Source organism: Oryctolagus cuniculus, chromosome 1 (genome assembly GCF_051225735.1).
Source record: "Oryctolagus cuniculus isolate XC-2025 breed Fujian yellow rabbit chromosome 1, ASM5122573v1, whole genome shotgun sequence".
Taxonomy (NCBI): Eukaryota; Metazoa; Chordata; class Mammalia; order Lagomorpha; family Leporidae; genus Oryctolagus; species Oryctolagus cuniculus.
In genome coordinates this window covers 165842720-165866072 of record NC_142867.1, presented here as the reverse complement: position 1 = coordinate 165866072, position 23353 = coordinate 165842720, and the positions used below count along the sequence as shown (strand labels likewise).

General features: G+C 39.3%; 1 protein-coding gene and 1 long non-coding RNA gene across 5 annotated transcripts in view; one reads left to right on the top strand and one right to left on the bottom strand.

Annotated features, from left to right (window-relative positions):
• Positions 1–18521: 18521 nt before the first annotated feature.
• Positions 18522–22106, bottom strand: LOC149128742 (uncharacterized). The gene is made up of 2 exons (XR_016237307.1): positions 22013–22106; positions 18522–18881 (listed from the first exon to the last, which is right to left on the bottom strand). It is a non-coding gene; the product is annotated as an uncharacterized LOC149128742 (long non-coding RNA).
• A 47-nt stretch (positions 22107–22153) lies between these two features.
• The window catches only part of RFX3 (regulatory factor X3), a 337813-nt gene continuing 336613 nt past the window's right edge, over positions 22154–23353 (top strand). For 2 of the 4 annotated variants that reach the window (XM_070051492.2, XM_051846155.3), the window contains exon 1: positions 22154–22414. The gene's annotated coding sequence lies outside the window, so the exon portion shown is untranslated. Of the gene's footprint in view, positions 22415–22644; positions 22783–23353 lie in introns of those variants that run through there. The other 2 variants (XM_051846162.3, XM_051846182.3) reach the window with 2 other exon arrangements.

Sequence of the window (23353 nt, the reverse complement as noted above, 5' to 3'; positions counted from 1 at the left end):
TACAATAACTACAGTAGACTGTTTGAGTCACATTTAAAGGACAGAGTGGCTATGGAAGGAGGGAGAGATTAAAACAACTTTAGTGATCCTGAGCAAGTAAAATTAGTGGGATAAGGTATGAATTGACAATGGGCCTGAAATTTTAGGCCGAGGAGTTCAGCAATTATAGAAAAAGACTGAGGAAACCACTGCAGATTTTGAACAGAAAAGTGAAATGTTTCTGTAACAAGAAAATACATATTTGTTGTCATACTGAGATTCTTAATCTCTTTCCAAGCTGAGTCAACATCGTTATCAACACTTTGCTGCCTTCCACCTCCAGAGCAACATGCCAGAGAATATGAATAGATCACTGGAGCATGATTCACCATTAATTAACAGTATTATTCTTTTTAGTGATTTATAAAAGACAAAGGAACAATTACTGTTTAACTAGAAATCTGTGTAGAGATGAGTGTCTCTTGTTGTCTATGTTGTTTCTGCTGCTAGTGTCTTGAAAAGCCACATGGATATGGTTTAAATTTTAAAATTATCAGCTAATTCCATTCAGGTCAGTGCATAATCCACTAGAAAAGACTTCCTCTCCTACTACCTAAGAGCATCAGAGATTATCAATTTTTTATTTTCTACTTGTTTATGTTTTCATTGTTGTCAGCAGTGTTGTAAAGGAGACTTCTTTCAGATGATATGAAAGAGTTTACATTACTTCTGTGAAATGATTTTAGACATTGTTTAATGCTACTGGGAGCTTTCAGTAACAAAAGTCCAAAAATTCTTCAGAAAGTAAGGAGCATATTCTTATTCTTAAGGAATCTGGGGTTTTCAAGGAACCCCCTGTTGTGATACGTCAGGTGGTAACTGTTTTCTGAGTCTGCCTGAACAAACTTTCTCCTTCTATAACCATGGGGTTTGATGTTCCTTCACTTGGAATCCATTCTATCAACTTGAAACTTATTAATTTAAAGGCAGATTTTTTCCCAATAGTTATTCATTGGCTTATTTTTGCCTTCTTCTGTAGGAAATGATCATGCAAATTTATTTGTGGAAGTATTTCCTCCTGGGGTTTTCTTTAGGCTTCCATCATAACCTTGATTGTTAAAGTTTACTTTTCGTCTACACGTTTTTTACCAACTTTCATATTATTTACTGTAAAATTTCACTAATATTTCATATCCATTTATCTACTTTGCTAATTTTATATTGGTAAATTTTGATAGTAGTTGGTTCATTGATAGCAATAAAATTAATTTATATTCTATAGGCTTGTAGTGCAAGACCATCTGACCAAAGACTGTAATAGATTTTACCTTTGAACTATATAAAACTGTAAATGGTATTCCAAGGGAAATATAAGATACTCAAGAAACATATTTTTGCCACTTTAAAACTCCTTCAATGGTAGTTATTTATATTTTAAGATATGCATAAAGGTATGCTTGCTAAAATATTAGAAAAACATCTCATTTCCCTTAATAAAAATAAAAGCTAAAGGCAACAACTCCAAAATAAAAGTATACAAAATAAGTATTTTCAGGGTTGAAAATCAAATGAAAATCTCATTTGGGAAAGAGAACTGGACTACACGGTCCTTCAGTCTTCACGGTGTGTCTTTTCATTGATATTTGTCACTAATGCTGCCAACACCAAAAGTCTAGCTTCAGACAGGAGCTGCTCGTCCTCAGTCTGGCCAGATGCTAACCTGTGACCTTTCCTTTAACATTAGGGAACTGAGCTAGGGCTGAGATATTGTAAAGAGCTTTTTTAATTAATGACTGAAAAAGAACTAGGGAAAAATAAATGGTTTGATTCAGAAAATACAGTTTTTCTTCTAGGTTTGCAGACACATTGCAACTCTGGAAATCTGATTAGGTAGGGTAAATGTAGCTGCTGTATCAAATGAACCCTAACATCTCAGAAGATGGACATAATAAATAACTCTTTCTTGCTGTCCCCTGGCTCTTTCCACTGTGCACCTTAGCCATCTTCTATGTATGTATCTTCTAAGATCTCAGTGTTGGGTTATAACATGTCAGATGGAGAAAAGACCTGGATTCTTTCCCCTGTGTGGTGCAGGCTTAGGGGGAAAGCATGGTCCATGTAGCCACTGGTGGAACAGAAAGCACTAGAGACAAAGGCACAGAGACTACAAACCTGCTCTATTTTGGAGAGATGAAGCCCATACTTGAATGCCCACTTCACATTGGGCTACTTCATGCTATATTTTCATCATACCTTAAAACCTAACAAGTAATCCTCATGAGATCAGTGGTCTTAATGGAACACCTTTTAATGTCTTTCACTCCCTGTTCTAAGGGAACTGCTATAACTAGCTCATGAAAATTTTAAGCCATTTTTCTTTTCTTTGTTTTTACACTGTTAAATGTCTAGGTGACTATTCCTATTTTGTCATCCTAAAGGATTTTTCTGTTAAAAATAATCTTGTGTGATATTGAGCAGGATTACAGCAGGAAGCAAATGAGATAAAATTTCCTACTGCTGCTTCTGACCCTTTTGTAAGCAGGGTAAAATCCCTAGAGATATGAATGTGCCTGAAGGTATTCTCAATGCAGATCTGCTTTTCAGTTCATTCTTTAGGGTCTAGAGGTTCAAGTCTTAGCAAGACTACTGGAAAACTTTTTGGGGCCTCATTGAAACAGGAGAATCCATACAGTTGACAGTAGTGTATTTTACTGTTTTTTCCCTTATGCATTTCCTTTCCTTTGAAACTTAGTGTACTTATTGATGGACTGAAATAAAGCCCATAGTACTAATTTGAAGCAATTGTTAATTGTTGATCTTTGATCAACACATGGCTATTCTGAGGCGAACACTGGCACTCAGCATTAAAGTAATAGGGATCAATGATTTTCTTAGATTATAATAAAATCTCCCAAAACCAAACTAGCAAGAAGATAAGACATAATACTTCATGATGGTCAAATATGGATACCAAATAAGAATAAATCATACAAACCCTTTCTTTAAATATGTCATCTCTGAGTGATTATCTTGAACACTGTAGCCTGATGATTATCAGAATGAAACAGGTAGTTAACAGCACAAAGAGAAAGGAAAAAAATATTATATCCAGATCTAATACTATCCAGGTGAATGAATATTTGGATTCTAGTTGATAGGCCCCAGATTTTACTAAAGAAATATTCTAGGAAAAAAAAAAACACAACAAGCTGCATTTAATTGACACGAAGTTCCTTGGTGCAATATTCAGTGCCCTTAAATGCGGCTTTCCAAAGCAACTTGATGGACAGTAATTAACTAAACATTTATCAGAATTCTACTTTTGTAGTAACACCTGACCCTTAATTTTTAGGACCTTTGCCACCACTTAGAGAGACAGATAAAGAAAAAAACTTATAATTAGAGAGGGCTGGGACTATGATATAAACAGAGATGCACAAGGAAAGGCACCTCAAATCAGCCTAGGGAGCTGGGGAAAGCCAACGGTAGTACCAAGCTCAAATCTGGAGTCAGACTCTCTGGGTTTAATTCTCAACTCCATCACTTAATTGTTGTATGACCTTGTGCAAATTGATTCATCTCTGTAAGCATCAATTTCATAATGTATAAAATGAGCAAAATACAGGCATCTTTCCTAATGAGGTTTAGATGAGATTATGTATTAAAGCATTTGGCATAGTGCCTAGAGACTGTAAACGCTCAGTTTATGTTGCCTATTACTATTTACACAAGAAAGGATGTTTCCACTGCATTTATGGAATGAGTAGGAGTGAGAGAACAGAGAAGTGCAAGAGGGAATTTTAGGGAGGGACAAAGATTTGTGATAGGCAGAGACAAGTGATGATATCTGTTGGTCACAACCAGTGGTTTATACTTACTCTAGTTTAACTTGTTTCATTAAATCAAATGTGCCTTTATAGTTTGCATGCAAATAACTAATTTTGCCATAAACATGTATAAAAGCATTTCAGGCATTCTGACAGACAGAACTTCTTTCCAATACTGTGCACTCGATGGTTCACCTAGTTTCTGAATTCAGTTTGGTTTCCTACTTTGGTTTTTCACTCTTACTCTCTCAGATTTGCACTATTTACTGCAGGCCTGACCAAGCACTTCCAGAGTTCACAATTTCTGGTGTTTGTCTACTGATGCTATGCACTACATAGATGAGACATGCCTTCTTATTGAACCCCAGCCAGCCTCCTGGACACTCCTGAGTTTGCCCTGTCACTTATCCTGCACCACCAGACAGGAATGAAGATTGAAACATTTTCTGGAGATTTAGATTGTGCCAAATTATAATGAGTGTCGTGTGTTCAGCTTAGGGATCAGAACATTTTCCTATAAGATATGATGAACTGCTAGAAAAGTTGAAATAGAGAAAAGACAAAATCAGATTTCTATTTTAAAATCACTCTAGTAGTTTCCAGATCAAAGATGGGAAAAGCCTTTGTCTGCTAAACTAATCCAAGTGAAACAGAACCTGTTCAAACACAGGGGTGGGTGGGGAAGGAAAAGCAGAGAATACAAAGAAGACTAAGGGAATAGATGTCTTAAACTTGGTGTCTGATTGAATATGGGAGTTAAGAAATTGAGAGTAGTTTAGGATGACTACCAGATTTTCAGAAGCACAAGCAACTGAAAGAGTAGTAATTAGTTAAGAAAGGGATTACAGGAGGGGCTGGTGCTGTGGCGCAGCAGGTTAAAGCCCTGGCCTGAAGCACCAGCATCCATATGAGTGCCGGTTCGAGACCCGACTGCTCCACTTCCGATCTAGCTCTCTGCTATGACCTGGGAAAGCAGTAGAAAGTCCTTGGGCCCCTGTACCTGTGTGGGAGACCTGGAGGAAGTTCTTGGCTCCTGGCTTTGGATGGGTGCGGCTCTGGTCGTTGTGGCCAATTGGGAGTGAACCATCCGATGGAAGAATTCTTTCTTTCTACCTCTCTTCTCTGTGTAACTCTGACTTTCAAATAAATAAAATAAATCTTTAAAAAAAAAACATGGAATGCTTTATAAAAAAATAAAAGGATTACAGGAAAAACCTTTTAATTTTAGGATAAAAATAAGCAGACTGAGTTTTGGGTATTTTAAATTGAAATAGATTACAGGACATCTAAATGGAGATTTTTCCAATGAACACATGGAAAGGGATGTGCTTTATGAAGAGGATGATTCTTGTTTTCAAACTAAATATATATCTTTTATTATAAATAAGTAATTCTTCCATTCTAGAAATCACTGTCTGGTGATTGTTGATGTTTGCTTGAATCCTAGAGGTCCTGATTATCATTTTATTAACTGAAAATCATCCCAAAAAGTATAGCACTTAAATTTTTTTACCATATTAATAAGCTATCTCTTAAAGCACTTTTTAGAAATCTGGCTCGTTATTAGTTCAGCTGGCGTACTCTTTTATTTAGAAATAAAAGGAATCACGTTTGGTTAACTGATACAACCAGCAGTATCCTGTAGAAATGCAGGCCCTTGACTGTGTGTGTATCTTGACTCCATTAGCTACTAACTTGTGATCTGGAAAAAATTATATGAATTGTTCTATCTCTATTTTCTCAACATGTAAAAATTCAAATTGTAACAATATCTGTTTTAGAAGGTTGTTGTGAGGAATAACAGGGTTAAATCATAGAGCAATGACTGAAAAGAAACCCTCAATAGATGTTAGCTATACGTATTATCTCAGATAATATAAAGCAAAACTCCATTATAAAGCATCTCAATTAATGCATAATTTTAGATTCACTTAAGGCAAAATCATACTGATCATGAAGATAGGCATAAATCACTGCAAACTTATATGCTGTATTGAGTTTTTCAAAATAAATATTTAATTCCTGTTGAGGATTTAATATATGTCACATTAATAACAGTATGCATATTGGGAAATATAAACATAAGAAAAACATAGCTACACAAATGTGATTGAAATGTGCTAAGTATATTTAAACAATACCTTGGATTTAATTAGCACATTTTTAAAAACAGTCAAAAACCCTATGTAAGCCTACACTTCATTCTGAAAATGTAAAAAAATTAATTTATATTAGAAAAATCTTCTGAGTAGCCTTCAGAAGGCAGTTTATTAAGCTTAACTTCACAAAAAGAAATCTGGGCAATGCAAACTCAACTTGCTATGGTAAAATACAATTACATTAATTAGATCTTAAGAGTCTATTTATGTGAAGAAAATTTACTTTAAGGAATAATTGTTTCATCAAAAATCTACCATGCTAGAATTTTAGAAAAAGGCTTAGAGCTTATACAAATTCAGGTTCTACCTATGTCAGACTACAATCTTCCTATAATCATTTTTGTTAATAGAAAGTAACACATAGAATTTTAAACATCTATTCAAATTATAAAACTTAAACTGCATTGAAATATGTATGTATCTACTCAGGAACTCAAACAGTATTATTTTTAGGTTATTTCATCAATAATCCAATAACAGTTTTATATTGCAGCTCATGGTAAAACAGCTGAATTGCTCACCTTTCTGAGAGTGATCAACATCAAAGTAGACTATTCCCTAAACTAAGTCCTAATCCTTTTATCAAGCAAACATTGGAGCCCAGTAGGTGAAGTGATTTCTTCAAAATAGCACATTCATCAGCTCTCTGCTGTGGCTAGGGAGTGCAGTGGAGGATGGCCCAAGTGCTTGGGCCCTGCACCCCATGGGAGACCAGGAGAAGTACCTGGCTCCTGCCATCGGATCAGCGCGGTGCGCCGGCCGCAGGCTGCAGCACGCTGGCCGCGGCGGCCATTGGAGGGTGAACCAACGTCTGTCTCTCTCTCTCACTGTCCACTCTGCCCGTCAAAATAGCACATTCATAAAGTTCCACCTAAAACCCAAATTCAGTGTAACTTGAGTAAGCTCTTGTGATGCTACATCACCAGCAGAAAAGTGCACAGACAATATGCAATGTTCTTAACAGGAAGTATGAAAGATGTCAGGTCATTTTGGGGGTCATCAGTGAGGAGTTCAATTTAGGATGGTTTACCACTGGTGTTATATTTGTGTGGGATCAAGGTCTGTTGAGATGAAAATGATAACCATTCTTTTTCCTTCCAAAGCTCCCATTTGCACACTTCAGAGTCAGAAAAAGGAAAAAAACACCTAATTATATAGCCTCCTAGTTTACCTAAAATCTATTTACAAGTCACAAAATATACAAACTTAATGATGGAGAAAAACCACAGTTAGGACATTAGAAATCAAATCCTTTTCAAAGTTTCTGTGGAGAAAAATTAATGAAAACAATAAATCAGGGCAGATAAGATCAAAATAATCTGATAATATAAACATTAAGGAATCACATTTGAAAGGAATTTAAGATTGAGAATGGCACCTTTAAAAAAATTGCTTTAACATTTTTGTTTTGTATTGATTTCTATACCCCCATTTCCTGGTTTTTGACAGTAGGTCAGTTTTGCTAAGGTATTTCTCAAAGTGGTTCTTAATCTATTCTTCCTTTTTTCATATAGGAAAAAGTATATCAAGTAAGGCTTTATAAAATTTAAAAGCAAAATATAGGGGTTTCTAATATTTTTGTGCCTCCCAATCTCAGAATCTGTTCCCCTGAAACTAAGCAATCATATACTAATTATTTTAATAAGCACAAAAATATTTTAAAAATAAAGTAAAATTCATTTTTACCTTAATTTCAGTATACCCAATGATATTTATCATACACTGTATATGGATTAGGTGGAGGTTAGGGTTAGGTGTGAAGAGAGCTAATCTTCCTTTCTCTGCTTACAAATTCATTAATATTCAATAACCCAAGGAAAAAAGTATTCAGACATCAAGATGAATGGCAAAGCAAAGTATGGAAGATATTAAAAAGAAAGCCTACTCATTCATAATCGTTGGAAATGATGGTTAAATAAATGAAAGTGAAGTAGCTATTAATGGACCTGAAAGGGATTTTGCAGCAGACCTTCTTTTCCCCTGACCTCCGGGCCTCTGTGTCTTCTTCCTTGTCTCCTCTCTTTCCCAGCACTTTGCTTTGTTTTCTAGGAAAATTCATATTTTCATTGAGGGTGTAGCCGTTTCACTCTTGGAGGATTTGTGGAGGGGGTTTCAGATGATAACATCTCACCTCCTGTGCTCCAATGCTTTGTCTCCAGTCTCTAAGAAGCCAGTAAAGTTGAAATTCTAGCTTTCTAAAGAATGGTAGGTTTCCCTCTTTAGCACCAATTTAGCTTTTTTGATTTGGGCTGTTGTTCCTTTTTAGGTCTTTGAGACTTTCCCCTACTTTCTTGCCAGATCAGCAATGCATTTTAGTAAGCTATTTTAAAAATGTCATCCAGAATTTTTTGGTGTTTGCTGAAGCAGCATAGTCAGTTTACCTAACCTACCATAGGGTCACAAATGGAAACAATTATTATAAATCTGTACAATATAAAAACATAATGTAATTTGTGACAATAGGAGTCAGAAGGAGAAAAATAAGGTGAAGGAAGGGAAAATAGCATCATTTTTCCTCTTTTATTGTACAGTGTCAATAGATACTATCTCAAATTGAAATAGAAATGCACAGATACAGTGTAAAATAATACTATGGCTGCTAGAGAAATAGAAACTAAAAATTGTTAACAGTATCTATTTCTGAGTTCTGAGTGGAGGTGAGGGATGTTAGAAGAGGAAGTGTATTACTCGTTGAAAAGGTGGAAATAAACTTGTTTTTATTGATACGTGACATTATCATCTTTGTAGAAAATCTGATGGACTTGAAAAAGAAGATACTGGAACTAATAACTTTAACAAAGTATCAAGATATAAGATCAACATAAAAATTAATAACATTAAACTATTGTGAACAAAAGGAATCTAAATGTACTATCAATGAAATAGCATCAACATTATGATATATTTAGGTAAATCTGACTTGTACACTAAAAACTAAAGAGAAAGATCTTCATGGTTTAGAGACTCAAATATTATTAACATGTCAGTTCCTACTAAATTGACCTATAGATTAAAATGCAGCATCAAAACAAATACCAGCAAATTTTTTTGTAGAAATTGAAAAGTTGATTCTAAAATTCATATGGAAATGCAAGGTACCTGGAATATCCAAAACAACTTTTAAAAAGAACAAAAATGTAGGTTTCATATACTACCTAATTAAAAACTTACCAAAATGAACTGAAAAACATCTCCCTCCATAAGAACACTTAAACATAAAACACTCACAGAAGCATTATTTATAATACAAAAAATCTGAAAACATGATATATCCATACCATGAAATAATATTTAGCAGTATGAATAAATGGATTATTGATTCCTCAAAAATATACTGCCAATTAAAAGAGGCCACATCCAAACAAGCAAAGACAACTTTAAATAATCTGTTTGCATTTACATGACATTCTAGTAAAGGGAAAAACACAGTGCTGACAGATCAAAGGTTTCCTGGAGCCAGTGGTGGGGTGAGGTAGGGAAGAGACAGAACTGAGTGCAAAGGGCCGTGAAGGGACTTCTGGTGGTGATGGAAATGTCCAGTATCTTGACTGTGGTGGTTGTTATATGAACACACACACTGCTAATACTTATGTAATTGCACATGTAAGATGAGTGGATTTTACCAACTGTGAAGTATACCCCAATAAAGCTGTTTTTAAAAATAAGAACTTATTTCTACCCCAAGATGGCATGATGGTACTGATTATAAATATACTATTCACTTATTTTTGCTAGCTGGAAAAATTGGTTAGAAGGAATAGAAATTAAAAACCACAGTAGGTATGGGGGATATTTTCATTTCAAAATCCCATCCTAACAAAGCTGTTCTTCATGATCAGTACTATTTATAGCCTGAAAGCAAATTGTGTTAGAGGAATCATAGGTCCTTTGCCTTCTGTTCTGCCCACAGAACTTCTCATTGCAAGAGGATAAATGGATCCCTTATTTATTGCTTTATTTCTTTGCAGAATTTTAATGTGTTAATATCCTCTGGGTAGATCCAGTGGCCTTTCTGATGCCTTTTATATGGCCAGATGGGAAGGGAATAGAACAATCTCCACTGATCTGGTTTTTCCTCTTCCTAAACATTAAAAAAATAAATCAAGATGCCCTTAAAATCCTTTTTTCCCCAGTTTCTTTAAGAGAAGGGTTAACAAAGCCCTGTAACACTCTTATAGCTCTCCTGCTGCTAAAGGGAGTGCAACAGAGACTGTCACCAGAAGGATTGACTCCTGACTGAGAGCTGAGTCTTTCTCAAGAGAAATCTGACAATTAAGTGCAGAAGTTGTCCCAGGATTGCACCAAAGATTATCCCAGCTGGGGTTCAGAGAATGACTGTGGCAGAATATGGCCAAGGGGAGGCCCCTTTGTGGCACAGATCGAAAACATCTTTCCCTAGGGGGTTGAACTCAGCCAACTAGGGAGCAAATGCATTTCAGATTTATAGAACTTCACAAGAGGCTTTCCATAGTAAAGTCTTTTTTTAAAACTAATTTTAGAAAGGGAAACATTATCAGACACATTATGATTACTTCAAAGGACAAACAAAACTTTTTCAAACTTTGGGCTAATATAAGCAATGAATATAATAATATGGGTTATGTAGAAATCTTTAACAAAGTTTTCAGTTAGTTTGCTTTTCCTCCTTTGATAGACTGTGTATCACGGTTCTATATCCAAGTAAGATTTTCTTGCTCATGCTGTAGCTTTCAAAAATAAACCTGTTTTCTAGAAAGGGGATTGTTGGGTGTAGAAGCAGGGACTAGGAGGAGGTGGCTCAACATAGTGGGTAAAATGGGGCAGAGTTTGAACTCAACAGTTCCTTAGTTGGTTCAAGCTATAACTTCTGCATATATAAGGTATATTGTCTAGGAAAATTACTTAATCTCTGTTTATTTACAGAGAATAACAGTAGTCATCTACATATAGAATTGTTATGAGGATGAGGCAAAATAGAATTAAAAGAACTGAGAATAATACCTAGCACACAAACATACTTGCATTAATTAGGGTTAGGTTCAACAGTGAGACAAAAAACAAGATTGATGTTTATTTCTGATATGAACATGATCAGTGCAGTTAGTGACTTCATAGTCATTAGGGAGTTCAGCCTTCCATTCTCTTGCTCCATGTGATTTGGCTTGGTGATATCCCTGTTTAAGCAGCAGGATGGAGAAGGGGATGAAAAGATGAAGAAGTTATTTCCCTTAAGGAATCTTTTTTTTTTTTAATAGAAGTCCAATTAAACATTTTTGAATGCTTTCCATTGACCTGAACTTAGTCATTAAGACTCCTTCTATCTTTCAGGATGACCAGAAAAAGGCATCTTCAGAGCTGTCCCAAACAGGAGTAATCTGTTCTCAGAGAAGAAGGAGAGTGGATTACTAATAATCTTGTCAAATGCTCCATAAATATTAGTTACTATTAATACTTTGTTCCCTGTATGGATCAGTCTACAGATCTGATAGTTTTTAGCTCATGTGATTTCTTTTGTAGATGTTTCTGCATTTCAATCTGCTATTGAAATTTACATATTTACAAAACTGTACTCATTAAAAATTTTTTCATCCTCCCCTTTCTAATGTTCTTCTTGGAGTAGGTGCAAAACCATCTTTGCATAACCTATATGCATAATATTGATATTATTTTCTGAATTATTCTACAGCTTCTTCAACTAATCTGTTAATGTACTGAATTTTCTCCCTCCAAAATTCTTATGTTGAAGTCCTAACTCCCAGTGGCCCAGAATGTGACTGTGTCTGGAGATAGGATCTTGAAAGAAGTAATTTGGTTAAAATAAGGTCATTAGAGTGAATGCTTATTCAATATGATTGGTATCCTTATATGAAGATGAGATTAGAACACAGACACACCTGGGAGAAAGACCCCATGAAGATGCGGAGAGAAGACAGAGACCTCAGAAGAAACCAGTTCTATGACACCTTGTTCTTAGACTTCCAGCCTCCAGAATTGTGAGAAAAATGTCTTGTTTAAGCCAACCAGGCTGTGATGCTTTTGTTATGCAAGCCTGAACAAAGCAAGCACAATCTGTGAGCTTACAGGGTGTCAACAAAGTCCCTCCAAGAAACAGAGGACGCCCTAGAAGGAGGGCCATTTGATGAGTATTTAAGTACAAAAAGGCCTTTTTACCAAGGTGTAGGTAAAGGGGAATCTGAGACTGGTGCAGTAACCTGGAGAACAGTGGTACTGCTAATGCCCCAAAGTCCCAAGATAAAGGGGGAAGGGGCCCCTTTTGCAATCTTCAGTCAAAGGACACAGCATCTTGAAGCAACTTTGCAGGGTGGGAGACAGGATAATAATTACCTTAATTGCACTCTTCTCACTTTTTTTTTCTCCTGCCAGTGCTGCCCACTGATAGAAATCAACTGGCAGCCAGAAAGCCATGAAGTGGTCTATGGATGTCATTCTAGATTCAAAAGGGTGAAGAATATTCAGCCTGGAGAAACAAACTAATCTGGCACAAAGAGGATCTCTGGCTTTTAGTTCTTCTTTTCCTTGTTCCCAAGCCCAGTAATTTTCAAATACTCTCAGTATTTCCTCCACTCCATGTCCTCGCTGTTGCATTCCTAGTTATAGTTCCAATCCAAGCTTTAACTGTAGCCCTGTTGCTTTCTTCAGTTTCTTTTGGTTCAATCTCCACACATGAAAACACAAGCAAATAAACACATGAAACTACAATACTTAAAAATCATAGTAACCATCTCGGTTACTTTCTGAATACAAATTTCCCTTTTCATACCTTTATATTGCTTAATTACAGATGGCATCAGATTAAGATAGTTTACAGATATTTAAGTGAGGTTCTTGTCAATTTCCTTCCTAGAAGTGTTAAAATTTCCAGCTTACCTTACTTATTTTTTAAAAAAATATTTCTTTTATTTCTTTGAAAGAGATACAGAGAGGTAGAAACAGAGAGGTGTCTTCAGTCCATTGGTTCTCTCTCCAAATGGCTGCAATGGAGCTGAGCTGATATGAAGCAGGAGCCAGGAGCTTCTTCCGGGTCCCCCATGTCTGATACAGGGGCCCAAGGACTTGGGCCATCCTCCACTGCTTTCCCAGGTGCATTAGCAGGGAGCTGGATCAGAAGCAGAACAGCTGAGACTCAAACCATTGCTCATATGGGATGCCAGTGGTGCAGGCCAGGGCTTTAACTCACTGCACCACAGTGCCCCTTACCTTACCTATTTCTGACAGATAACCAATCTGTCTTTCAAAGTCTGCAATAAACTTTCATGACTGTATTTCTTTCTCAAAGATGAATGCCAAATATAGATGTATGGCTTTATTAAGAGATACTAGCTACTTGTAATTTTTTTTATTATACAACTAAACTGACATAAAAATATTCTGATAAAAGTTACTCTTGGAAGCTTGCGTTGAAGTGCAATAGGTTAACCCACAGCTTGCAATGCTAGCATTCCATATCACTGCACTGATCTGGGTTGAATCCTGGTTGTTCTGCTTCTGAACCAGCTCCCTGCTGTCTGTGGGAAAGCAGCAGATAATGGTCCAACTTCTTAGGCCTGTGCCACCTACCACCTATATGGGAGACACACATGGAGTTCTGGGCTCCTAGCTTTGGTCTGCCCCAGTCCTGACCTTGCAGCCATTTAGGCAGTGAACTAGTTGGAAGATGTCCTTGTCTGTCTCTCCCTGTCACTCTGCCTTTCAAATAAATATATCTAAAAAATTAAATTGACTCTTATATTGCATATTTTCTTGGTTTTCTCTTAGCTGTAAGAACTTCCACTTAGATCAAGCTCCAATTTAAATCTACTTATTTATGCATCATTTAGTTTGGCCCCTCTATATTTTTTTCCTTAGAAGCTGATACAGTTTCTGGCTTTTCTAGAAACAGAGTGTTTTTTATTTTATCACTGGATCACTGAATCCATGATGAATTGAAAGAAAATAATATGAGAGCTTTATGCAAGTTTACTTATATCTTTTTGATTTATGGAAGAATTTAATGTTAAAAAATTGCTATTTCTAAATAGGCATCCTTAACAGTATGAAAAATTCTACCATATACTGTTTTATATATCTTCTTCTGGTTATTCACATTAAGATTTCTTGTCATTCATCAATATTCAATGCAAATTAGTGTTCTTTAAGGGTTATTTCTTCTGGGTGAAGAATGATATCACATTTAACAAGAAGTCTATAATTATTTTGTCACACATTTGAAGCTACAAATAGGGTAATGCTTTAAAGCAAATCCAATTGCCTTTACCATATTTTTTCACAATGAGTAATTTTTTATAATGAAGTAAATGTTGTAGGGCCAAATTGGGGTACTGAGTTCAAGTGTACTTAAGTAATCCTCTTAGAAAATAAAATTTATTTCTTTGAATCTTTGTGAAACTATACCCAAAGTTCACCATAATTTTATGTTTTACAGTTTTAGGATGATTAAGTTTTGGATAATTAATCCCCTTTTTAAACAAAGAACAAAACTGAAGCAAGTTTTTTCAAATTCACTTTCCCCACAATTATTTCAGGGTTTTTTGGTCTATTGAACACTAATTTAGGACTTAAATGTTTCCAAGGTCTTTTGAGAATGTTGGGGATCTGAAAAAGAGTTGACTTCAAAATATGAAAATCTGCAAATAAAAATTAAACACCTAGATGTCTAAAAACTTACCATTATGTTACCTGTAAACTAAATTATATCGGTAGTTTATGTAGTATAAGGGTACATTCTGATATTTTTAATACTCTGTGGGGCCTGGGGTCACCAAAACTATGTTAGAGTAAGTACTTTCACGTTTCAGGCAGATGCATGAAAATATATCTAAATGGCCCTAATTCTTTATGCAAGAAAACACCAGATAAAATTTCAAACAATTCTTGCAGGCTAATGTTTTAAATATCTTACTACAGAATGTGTATTTTGTGTTTCCTGTCCCTCAAAACAAAATTATTAGTAAGTTAACCAAAATTTTTGGGAAAATATTATACACAAATTTCTGTCTTTTAAAAAAAGGCAACCCAAGCAAGAGGCAAATATAGGAAATTTAGAGATGTTAGAGATTTCTTATCTTTTTTAAAATATTTATTTGTTCATTTGAAAGTCAGAGTTACACAGAGAGAAGAGAGGCAGAGAGAGAGAGAGAGAGAGAGATCTTCCATCCGATGGTTCACTCCCCAATTGGCCGCAACGGCCAGAGCTGCGCCGATCTGAAGCCAGGAGATTCTTCTGGGTCTCACATGTGGGTGCAGGGGCCCAAGGACTTGGGCCATCTTCTACTGCTTTCCCAGGCCATAGCACAGAGCTGGATCGGAAGAGGAGCAGCCGGGACTAGAACCGGCATCCAAATGGGATGCCAGTGCTTTAGGCTAGGGCGTTAACCCATTGTGCCACAGCACCAGCCTTCTTAACTGCTTATTAAGTTGTAAGGATTACACAGAATCTCTAACATAGTTCACAATCATTATCTTACAAAAATCTATTTAGGTTTCAAAAAGTTTTTTAAGAACTTCAAGTAGAAGGCTAACATTGATACAATTTTCCTAACAAAGATTCATATTTGACATTTTGAATCAATTTACCTGGTATTCATCTCTTAAAGTCCACTAAAATTAGAATTTTAGAATTGAATTTTTAAAATTTATTTTTATTATTTATTTGAAACAGAGTAGCCTTGAGTCTTAAGTATTTCCTGGAGTTCTTGACCTTCTTCTGATCATAGAGTTAGCACCAAAATCTCCCAAATACTACTAATTGTTACCTTAGAAGAAGGTTATATGAACTCTACAATGTTTAAGATAATGTGATTCCAATGGGGAAATATGAAAAATTTCCCTGTAATCATAGATTTTGCTTTAATCCCCAAAAGCAATTCCTTGTTTCTAGATGTACTCAGAATAGTAAATTAGCAAAACTCAGTTCTTTGACTATCAAATAATTATCTATTATGTCACATACTCAAAATTTGCCAGTTAACTGTGACCATTATTCCTTTCTCCACAGAGCTAAACAAAACCATGAAAGAAAACCGGGCTAATTAGAGGCAAAGAATAAAAAATTCTATTAATGATTTCTGTGGTTCAAGGGTAGATATTACATATATAGTATGTATTAATTACAATTTTGAGAAATGTAAACATCTACACAATACTACTTAAAACAAGATCTAGAATAATATTCTCTAGCAAAACTTCAGAGATGATAGAAAGTCTCTGTATATGTACTAATTTGGTAACCAGGAGCCTCATGTGGCTTTTGAGCACTTAAAATATAGCTAAGGTAACTATAAACCAAATTATTTTAAAAAAGATTTATTTATTTGGAAGGCAGAGTTGGTTGGGGGAGAGAGAAAGTAAGAGAGGTATCTTCGATCTGCTGGTTCACTTTCCAAATGGCTGTGATAATTTGAAGCCAGGAGCTTCATCAAGGTCTACCACATGGTTGCCAGGGGCCTAAGTACTTGGGCCATCTTCCACTGCCTATCCAGGCACATAAGCAGAGAGCTGGATTGGAAGCAGAGCTGCCAGGACTCGGACTGGCACCCATGCAAGATGCCAGCATTGCAAGGTGCAGCATAATCCAGTATGTCACAACACTGACCCCTATGTAAATTTCATCCACTTTAAATAAATTTACAAAAACTTTTTATTTTTTTTGACAGGCAGAGTTAGACAGTGAGAGAGAGAGAGAGACAGAGAAAGGTCTTCCTTCCATTGGTTCACCCCCTAAATAGCCACTACGGCCGGAACAACGCCAATCAGAAGCCAGGATCCAGGTGCTTCCTCCTGGTCTCCCATGCAGATGCAGGGGCCCAAGTACCTGGGCCATCCTCCACTGCCCTCCCAGGCCACAGCAAAGAGCTGGACTGGAAGAGGAGCAACCAGGACTAGAACCCGGCGCCCATAAGGGGTGTCAGCATTGCAGGCAGAGGATTAACCAAGTGAGCCACAGTGCCGGCCCCCAAAAACTTTTTAATAGCCACATCTGGCAAGTGGCTACCAAGTTAGTGAGAATTTCTATCATCCTACAAAGTTTTATTGTAATACTTTCCAGTAAATCCTAACAAAATGTTTTAGAGATTTATCCATGTTGTATATGTCAGCAGTCCTTTCTCTTGAACTGCCCAATAGTATTCCATTGTATGAGTGCATACAATTTGTTTTTCCATTAGCTTACTTGGTAGACATTTGGGTTGTTCCCACTTTCTTTTAATACTGCAAATATTGTATTTGATGTTCTGAAGTAACTGAAGGGAAAAAGTTACATATAAATACATAAAGATAATTTATTGTTGTCTTGAGCAGAGATAGTCACCTTATGATCTAACATTTTCCACAATGGGATAAAAATTTAATAGACTGATAGACCTCAGGAAGGCTGAGTAATCAGTTGGCTTGTATTGGTTTAAGAAAATACAATCCGAAACACAAATATGCCAGAAAAAAATTACTGCATTTTCAAAATCAAAATATACTTTTAAGCAGGGATGAGTAGGGTTGAAGATACTCTAAAACAGGGGTGGGGAATGTCTGGCCCAAGGGCCATATAAGGCCATCAAAATCCTTTGGTCTACCCTTGCCAAAGCAATCACAGGCAGCACTCAAAACTCAATAAATCTATAGCAGGCTAAGTTTTGATAAATCCACAGAGCCAGTAAATTATGTTTTAAATATTCAATGGCCCTTGGTACAAAAATGGTTATCCACCCTTTTTCTAGAGAACAGTGGCGAACTATGTAAAGTTTTGATTACTTTGGCTTTTTAAATTATTGATATTATCACACATCCACAGAATTTCAGATCTAGTGAAATTAACTAGTAATTCAGTAATGTAATTCTCCAGTGTTTTGCAAATCTTAAGTGATCAATAAACACTGGTAGAAATGAAGTCATCCATTTCACATGAGAACTAAGACTCTACGTGCCTCTCTCAATGGAAGAAAACAGGATATTATAATTAAATGAAAAAATCTAAAACAGGCATGATTGCTGATTTATAACATGATTCACCACACATTCAAAGGTATGCTGCCACAGAACAATATAATTTTGAAAACTTATAACTTTTCAGAGGCAAGTCTACCATCTATTAATTTATTTTCATATGCATCTTTTCCACCTTTCAGGCACTAGTACTGAAATAATATTAGTTCTTAAATATGCAGTGAAAATCAACAGGAGGCAATACTCTAACAGATAATATCGAAAAGGAGATTTTACCCTTAAGAATGTGGTTATTTATAAAGTAAAGAATAAATACATGAATAATCAGTTGCCATAGAACCTATTAATGTATCTGCCAATTATTCCAATCTGAGGGTGAAAACCAAGGATACATTTCAAAGATTACTTGAGTATTTTAGACAATATCTCTATCTGCGCTGTTTTAGTCATTAATTCATAATTATTGCACTGAGAGTTCACTGACTTTGTCAAGGAATATAAGGCAGCTTGTTGCTAAGGACCTTTTTTTATTGAGCCCACAGTGCGTCTTGCACTAACACAGGTGATAACTTAAGAGTGGTCCTAACACAGCTGATTCTTTTCAATGATTTCTTAACAAATATTTCACCTGTTTTTTAAAAGATTTATTTATTTCCTTGAAAGTCAGAGTTACACAGACAGAGGAGAGGCAGAGCGAGAGGTCATCCATTCGCTGGTTCACTCCATAATTGGCCGCAATGGCTGGAGCTGCGCCGATCTGAAGCCAGGAACCAGGACCTTCTGGGTCTCGCATGTGGGTGCAGGGGCCCAAGGACTTGGGCCAACTTCTACTGTTTTCCCAGGTGATAGCAGAGAGCTGGATCGGAAGTGGAGCAGTCAGGACTCGAACCGGTGTCCATACGGGATGCCGGAACTGCAGGAGGTGGATTTACCCACTACGCCACAGCGCTGGCTTCACAAATATTTTATTTCTGAAATACATCTACAACATATGTGAAGATATAATTATTCAGCTTTAAAAAATAACTAAAGGGCTTGGCATTGTGTTTCAGCAATTGAGGTGCCAGCATCCCATATCAGATCACCTTCAGGCCTAGAAAAGCAACCAATGATTGCCCAAGTACTTGGGCCCCTGCCAAACACATGGGAGACCAGGATGGAGTTCTGGGCTCCTGGTTTTGGGATGGCCCAGTCCTGGCCATTGGGGTCATTTTGGGGAGTGAATCAGCAGATGGAAGATCTACTTCTCTTTCATTCTTTCAAGTAAACAAATCTTTGAAAAAATTTTAAAATGACTAAAATAGGCAGGAGTTTTCAAGATTCTTTCCTAATTGTAGTATGAAACAATACATGCATACATGATTTATCTCCAAAAAGTTTGTGGAAACTGTGTATGTAAAAATTCATATCAAGATAAACATTTTAAAAAATTCCACTCTTCAGCTGGTGCCGCGGCTCACTAGGCTAATCCTCCGCCTGCGGTGCTGGCACACCAGGTTCTAGTCCCGGTTGGGGCGCCAGATTCTGTCCCAGTTGCTCCTCTTCCAGTCCAGCTCTCTGCTGTGGCCCGGGAAGCAGTGGAGGATGGCCCAAGTGCTTGGGCCCTGCACCTGCATGGAAGGCCAGGAGGAAGCACCTGGCTCCTGGCTTCGGATCAGCGCCGTAGTGGCCATTTAGGGGGTGAACCAATGGAAGGAAGACCTTTCTCTCTAACTCTGCCTGTCAAAAAAAAAAAAAATTCCATTCTTCCATGAACTTTTTAAGTACCCTTGTATATAATCCACCATGTTTGGCATTCTATAGTTTGAACTGGTAGCTTTGTTATCTGATTCTGTGTGGTGGTAACACTGCAAACTATTATTTCATCTTAACATCAATATCCTAAAACAGTAGAAAATATTCTAAATCATGACTTTTAAAGAATTCACTTAAGAAAAATTATTCCTAACCCAGGAAAGTTCAAAATAGGAAGTAGGCAAAAAAAGTCTATATGTAGCTTAAAACTGATGTCACAATGTCCTACCACAAAGGTCACACACTTCTAAAGAACAGTCCCTTAAAGCACCTATTTACTCTCTTGAGACACAGTTTTGCACAGTCTTCATTCTGTGGTTTTCTTGCCTACAGATTAAAAGCAGTAAATTAAAAGCACCCTTGACTGATAATAGAAATACGTTCACTGACAGCAGTAAGCAGCCAACAGCTGACAGTGAGGGAAAGGACAGGCAAACTCCAACAGACAAAAGAACTAAAAAAGCCAAGCTATTCAGAGCCATGCACTGCGAACAAGATCTCCACACGGAGGAATAAGGGATTCTGTAAATGTATTAAAATGAATATTCATAACGATGATCAGTTTTCAGACAGCTAGAATGTATCCCTCACTCCCTGTGTTATGTCAGAGTGGTTTTCTAAATTTGAAGGGTTTAACTGGTGTTTGGTTACCACTGTCATTTACCTGACTAGAAGTCCCTGCTACCGGACTGGGTCTCAAGACTTTTAAACTGTGGCATCACGCTCCTGGTTGTTCACTATTACATTGTAACACGTTATTCTAAAAACACCTCTAGGTCATTACCAACGGCAACAATATTACTGTCTCAAATCTGTTGTTCAAACAGTTGGTTCTTCAAATGCCTTTGCTATTTCATGACAGAGCCGCAGTACCAAAACAACGACTTTCAGAATTGTGGGCCTGTTTGTCTTAAAATGGGAATATAAGTATTAACTATCTAATAGTGGTGTTGTCAGGATTAAATGAGATAATGTATGTAAAACACTTGGCATGAGGTCTGGGGCTCAGAATAAGAGCTTGGTATTATTTTAGCACTGGTGAACTCATGCCGGCCCAAATCCCTTATTTGCAGGTGCAAAAATTAAGCCTCAAGAGAACTGACTTCCCAAGGTTCTACTTCTAAATGTTATTGTCTCGGATAAGCAGCTTAGCTACCAATGTTGGAGATTCTGGGTACTGGCAGGGCCCGGGGGCACGTGCCTGCTGGACTCTCCGTAGAGAACTGGACGGATCTGTTTGAACCGTGAGGAATTAGGGGCTGTGCGTTATTCTCAGCTGTTTGAGAGTGCGGGCTACGTGCGAACCAAAGTCCCCGCAGACGGAAGCCATTCCCCTCTCTCACTCCCAGGGCACCGGCAAACAGAGCCTGAGCCCCAGGAGGCTGTCCCAGCTGGAGCCGAGTGCTAGGTAACTAACAGGGTGCGGGAGTGAACTCGGATCTCCGCTCCGGCAACTTTAAAGGCGAGCCCTGTACTTAAAGTAACGGGGCACAGAAACTAACGGGATGGCCTCTCAGGCAGGTGTAAGTCACCCCACCCCTCAACGCCTACCCCTGCGGGAGAGGACCGTTAAAACGTTTTCTCATGCCCCCGGGAGGGCAATTTCTAGCTCCTAATTAGCACTCACTCCCAGCCCTGCAGGGAGGGAGGCTCGACCTCGCTTCTCCGCTCTCCACTCTGGGCCGGACGCGCTGGGACCTTCCTCGCTCCGCGCGCCGCCGCGGCGGGACTGCAGGAGGCCGGCCGGCTGCCCACGCGCGCCCCGCGCTCGCCTTCTCTAAGATGGCGGCGGAGGCGGCCCGCTCACGCCCCGCCGCCCGCGCCCCTCGGAACCGTGGCCTCAGGGAGGCGGCAGTCGGAGAGTGCGAAGGAAGCAGCGGGGCGAGAGCGACTCGGCCCCCTAGAGTCCACCGCGAGCCCAAGAGACCTGAAGCGTCTCGGCCAGAGACGCGCCAGAAGGCTACCGCCACCAGGAACACCGCCGGTGCCTCAGACACGAAAAAGCAGCGGCACATCCGGGCTTTCCGCACGCCCAGCCCCGGAAGTGACGGTGGCGGAGGGCGGGGCCGCTCTTCAAAGTGGATTCTTCCCCCCCAGCCATAGCTCGTCTTTCCACAAAGTGCTTGGGATCGCCCTCACCACCCCCTCTTCCGTGGCTCTGGCGCTTCTCTGCATAGAAGCGGGCTGCGGGGACAGGCAGCTTGCGTTTCACAGAAAGCACCCCTCGTACTCTAAAGTCTCCTCGGTTTCGCCAGCGTCTGTAGTGGCAGTCCTCTGAGAGGACTCCGTGACCTCAGCCCCTACCAAGCCTAAGCGCACCTCTTCGGGGTTCTCCGTCGGAATCCCAGCCTAGCGGCCCCCAGTCCCCCGCCCTGCGCGCCGCCCGGCTTCGGGGGCCGTCAGTCACGGCGCTGAGCCCGCCCTTTCCGGCGACTCCGCTGGGCCCGCCTCCTCCCCTCTTCCCTCCCCCACCCCTCCCCGTGCGAGTGTCTCCCTCTCCCTCTCGCTCCCTCTCTCTCTCTCTCCCTCTCTCTCTCTTTTGTGAGTTATAGCAACCGTTGCCTTGTGAATCAAGCGCCATAGTCACCGTAGTCCTGGCGACTGTTACCCATCAACAACAACTACTCCTCTCCTCCTCCTCCTCTTCCTCCTCCTCCTCCTCCTCCCCACCACCACCATCTCCATCACCCACCAACAACACCACAATAATCCACAGCCAAGGTGAATATTCTTCGGTCTCTACATGTGTGTGGGAGCGTGTGGCGGCGTGTGAACGCGTGTGTCCGTGCGTGTGTGTGTCCGTGTGTGCGAGCCGAGTGTGGCTGTGCGGGGGTCTCACTCCTGACACCCGGGCTGCCGCCGCGGCGCCGCTGCCCGGGGGCTCCGTCCCCCGGGCTTGTTTACAATGGACCCTGCGCGCCGCGGCGGGGTCGGGGGTGTGGGCGCCGCTCGCCCGGCCCTGCGCCGGCCGCACTTCAGGGATGGAGCGGGAGCTCGGGGGGCTGCGAGCGGAGCGGGAGAGGGAGCCACAGTTTTCCGAGGCGGATGCTGGAGCGTTCCCCTAGCTCTGGTCTGAGGAGGAGGGTCAGGTGAACAGAGACGGATTTCTCTCTCTCTCTTTTTTCCCCCCTTTAATTTTCTTCCTTTTCAAAGCTGCTTGTTTCCTGCTTCTTTCCCAACCGACGTGGACAACAATGTGCCAGGGGAGGGGGGGGACCCGAGAGGTGGTGTTTTGTTGTTGTTGCGGTTCACTTGTGGGGCCTTGTGACGGGTTTTGTTATTTTTGTCCTCGTACGTCGGTGAACTTTTCCCACCGCTTATTCCCTTCGTGTTGGCCCCTCTTTGCCTGGTGCTCCGTGGGCTGCTCTGCTTTGATCATCATCAGCCTCACGGTGTTCTCTCTTCTTTTAAAACTGTATTTTCTTTGTGCTGCAAACAGTCTTGCTATCCATTCCGCACTCTTCCCTCCCCCTCTCCCGTCTCCCCCTTCCCCTGTACACACAGGGAAACTGGGGGCCTCCAGACCGGGCTCCCCCGGCCGCCCTGCGAAGGAGATTTTTTTTTTTTTTTTAAAGTCTCTCCCTGTCTCCCTGGTCTCTCTCTTCTGGGGTGTGTGTGTGTGTGCGTGTGCGTGTGTGTGTGTGCGCGTGTGTGCGCGCG